The 4,607-nt window shown below is 35.3% G+C and overlaps 1 protein-coding gene across 1 annotated transcript in view; it reads left to right on the top strand.

Moving 5' to 3' along the window:
- LOC107709012 (zinc finger MIZ domain-containing protein 1-like) overlaps positions 1 to 4,607 on the top strand; it is a 39,940-nt gene that overhangs the window by 1,008 nt on the left and 34,325 nt on the right. The window lies entirely within an intron of this gene.

The following is a 4,607-nucleotide window of genomic DNA, read 5'->3' as shown; positions in this document are numbered from 1 at the left end:
GTGTGTGAGTGTGTGTGTGTGTGTGTGTGTGTGTGTGTGTGTGTGTGTTTGTGTTTGTGTGTGTGTGTGTGTGTGTGTGAAGATGCTGCTGTTTCATGTCTGGTCATCTGTGCAGAAACAACAAGAACCAAAAACCTTCTGACCATTAGTGCATTTCTCTAGTTGAGTTATTGACCAGCCCTTAAATTCCACTTTCCTATGAGTGGACTTTAATCACTAGTGACTGTACTGAGTTGCATAATGTTCTATTTGTTCTATTGCAGTTTATGCATTATTAAAAATGAACTCGGACATGATTCTTGGTAAGTGTGCTTTTGCTCGGAGAAGCGAGTGATGTAAGCCATTGCAAGCTCTGATCACATCTCTGGTGTGTTTGTGCACTCGCTGTCCAGAAACAGCGAAACTCTCGTCGCTCTGTTTGTACACACTAAAGCGGCTACAGTCTGGAAGGTGAGAGAGATCTTATTTTGGCTGTGTAATCTGCGTTGAGATAATCTATCTTGCTCTGCTGCGGTGAGACGCCTGCGAGTCGGTCTACATCAAACACACACACACACACACACACACACACACACGGAGGTCAGGTCAGATGGGGTCAGGACTCTCAACGCTATGATCTGTGCCTTCATCCAAAAACACATCCGTTTGCTCAGATGCCACACAAACACACACCACCTTTTAGACAATATCCTGGTTAATTACATACAAATAGTTTACTAAAGACGTGTACTTGCTTAATGACACATGAATACACGCCGAGTCCAAAATTAGCACTGATCAAGCACCAAATGTGTCTGCAGTCTGTCAGCACACATTGGCTGAATTGAAAGTGTCTCTCGGTGACTCGGTGCACTCAGCCCAATGGGTTCGATACACCAGATCCGTCAGGAAAATTGAGAAGAATTGCCAAGCAAACCTTTAGGAGTCTGAGTGCACCGGATCCAGCTAATGGACGTCCAGAGACAGACAAAACAGACCTTTAGGAGTTTGTCCTGTAATCACTGCGCTTTTACATCATAGACACATTATGCTTTAATAAAATTAATAATCAGTTACTGGTATAATAATAATGCTAATTATACAGATTAGACATAAATTACTATTGTACGGTAAATAAAAATATTTTATATTCTAATACTTATTATTAATATAATTATTACTATTATTAAATACTACTGTACTGTAAAATAAATGGAATATTTAACGTAGTATTTGTATAATAAAATATAATATTAATAATAAAGTGTCATTTTAATAAAAATTAAATCTTAAAATAAATATAATAGCTAAATAAATTTATTTATAAATGCATGAATAATCATGAACTATATTATCTGTGCCTTCATCCAAAAACACATCCGTTTGCTCAGATGCCACACAAACACACACCACCTTTTAGACAATATCCTGGTTAATTACATACAAATAGTTTACTAAAGACGTGTACTTGCTTAATGACACATGAATACACGCCGAGTCCAAAATTAGCACTGATCAAGCACCAAATGTGTCTGCAGTCTGTCAGCACACATTGGCTGAATTGAAAGTGTCTCTCGGTGACTCGGTGCACTCAGCCCAATGGGTTCGATACACCAGATCCGTCAGGAAAATTGAGAAGAATTGCCAAGCAAACCTTTAGGAGTCTGAGTGCACCGGATCCAGCTAATGGACGTCCAGAGACAGACAAAACAGACCTTTAGGAGTTTGTCCTGTAATCACTGCGCTTTTACATCATAGACACATTATGCTTTAATAAAATTAATAATCAGTTACTGGTATAATAATAATGCTAATTATACAGATTAGACATAAATTACTATTGTACGGTAAATAAAAATATTTTATATTCTAATACTTATTATTAATATAATTATTACTATTATTAAATACTACTGTACTGTAAAATAAATGGAATATTTAACGTAGTATTTGTATAATAAAATATAATATTAATAATAAAGTGTCATTTTAATAAAAATTAAATATTAAAATAAATATAATAGTTAAATAAATTCATTCATAAATGCATGAATAATCATGAACTATATTAAATTACATTTAAGAATTCATGAACTGTACACTACCAATGCAACCTTGTAATAATTATGATTTTTTTTTTATGCTTATGAAAGAAGTCTCTTCTGCTCACCAAGGCTGCATTTATTTAATGGAAAATACAGTAAAAACAGTAATATTGTGAAATATTACCATTTAAAATTTGATAGCGCATTAGAATGATTTCTGAAGGATCATGTGACACTGAAAATTGATGAAAATTCAGCTTTGCATCATAGAAATAAATTACATTTTACAATATATTCACATCAAAAAAAAAATTTTTTAAATCGTAATAATATTTCACAATTTTTACTGTATTTTTGATCAAATAAATGCAGCCTTGGTGAGCAGAATAAACTTTTTTTCAAAAACATAAATCTTAAGTATTCCAAACATTTGACTAGTATGTGTAAATTAGTCAGGGGTAATAAATAAATACTAGTACTACAACAAACGGGAAAGATTGACATTTATATGGACTACACACAAGAAAGTGCGTGATAGTGTAGAAGGATCTGCAAGCTAAAGGAGACTTTGTGTTTCACAATGAGCTTTGCAGTGTAATATATTGTGATTTGAGATGTTTTGAGGGCGTTTGCGGGTCGTTAGATGTGTGTGAGGGTCCGGCTGTGTCTGTACACGTTTGATCTTCACGTCTGTGATCTTCCATCACAAATCCTGAGGGTCTGCAGACCCCTGACATGACGACGTCTCGCCTGACTGCGTCTCCATCACAATGAAATGGAAGCGTTCCAGTGCGCTGAACACCAGCAGATCACTGCCATTACTTTCCTTCATCCTGAGAGATGATCGTCTGACAAAACGCAGCAGAGAGTAACAGAATAAACAGCCAGAGATCTGTTTCTCTGTGTGTTTCTGTAAGGGTGGAGCTGTATTCGTCTCTCAGCGATCAATGGTTGAGGTGCCAAAGCTCATAAAGTGAGGGAATGAAGCAATGGGAGGAGAAGGAAACGGGAGGAGAATGAAAGTTAGTTGCTTATGAGATCAAGACCACAAAGGCATCCTGTGATTGTTCACACTGATCTCTCTTATGATTCACGATTCAAGACGCTTTATTGTTGTGATTAAAATCAGCCATGTAGCTGAAGCTGTGTTATAATACTGATGTGTAATGGAGATAGTTCTGATTGGATGAGCTGCGTTTGAAGTCGTCGTATAATAGCTGGTTACAGTTCAGTTCTGTGTTTATGCAACAGATGTGACTCTTTACTTGCGTTTAGCGCTTTGGTCAGGGTTAGTTTTCTCTCTAGCGGAGCATCAATCAGTCTGGATCTGGATCAGGGTGAGTCAGGAATATTTCAGTAGTTTATCAGTATGTGAGATCAACAAATCAGATGGAGGAATATCTGGTCAGATATGAATACAGCCAAATGAAGTCAGTTTAGGGTCCCTATTGGTTACCATAACAAAAAAAACAAAACAAAAAAAATATATATATATTTGCCTGCAAAAACTATTTGCCTGCGTCATTTCTCATTTTTGTGTAAAGTTTAAGTGATAAAATATCTAAAAATAAAAATAGACATACTTAAAAAAACAAAACAAAAAATTTAAATATACTTTTCTTACAAAAATGATTATTGCTATTTTATATGTATATATATATATATATATATATATATGTATATATTTAATTTTCTTTACATTTTTTTTTCAATTTGTTTACAGTTTGTTTAAATCATAAACTGCAATATTTGTTAGTGGAGTAAAAAAACCACTTCATATGTGTCATATATTCTCTGGACATACAATAATGTTAAAAAAATCAGTATGTCTTGTGCATTTTACTTCTGAAATAAATGCATCTTGATTTAAAGATACTTTTACTGGAAAATAAAACATAAATGCTGAGAGATTTTTCCATACAAAAGTTCATAATGACTATATCAAGCTTCTAAAGAACAAGAAAAGCACAGCTAAAGCACCGTATTTGTAGTCCATGTGACTTGTGCACTATTTTAAGTCTTAAAAGGGGACCTAAAGCATAACAAAATATGGTTGAACAATGTATATAAGTTGCTTTAGATAAAATTGTCAGCAAAATGCATGAATGAAAAATTTAAAAAAAATCCAGCATACAGGTTTCAGTAAATAATGACAGCATTTTCTTTTAATGACATTTATCTACACGTCTAAGAAGAAAACGTTCAGAAATATGCATCATTTCCAGCAGCGCATGTATGCGAACAACAAAAGAGCATGCTGAACACAGGCAGATGCACAAACAGTTGAGTTCTGAGAGCGTGTGATGTGTTAATCGACTCGGAGACGTCACGCCGAGGCTCTTCTGCGCTTTCACGGTTAAACGGTTCTCCGTTCACATTGTCTGGGCTCTGCGCTCGATGATAATGCCCTACAATCATTCACTAGCCTCTGCTAATGCCCTTTTGTAAGCATGCAGCTTAGTGAAGCTCTCAGAGTCAGTGTGTTTACACAGCACACACACACACACACACAGCACACACACACATACACACATACACAAACACACACACACACACACACACACACGCACAAACAACACACAC

This window comes from Sinocyclocheilus rhinocerous, unplaced genomic scaffold, assembly GCF_001515625.1.
Source record: "Sinocyclocheilus rhinocerous isolate Xijiao unplaced genomic scaffold, SAMN03320098_v1.1 scaffold1137, whole genome shotgun sequence".
Taxonomy (NCBI): Eukaryota; Metazoa; Chordata; class Actinopteri; order Cypriniformes; family Cyprinidae; genus Sinocyclocheilus; species Sinocyclocheilus rhinocerous.
Note: the sequence above shows the minus strand (reverse complement) of the source record. Positions and strands in the feature narration are given on the sequence as shown.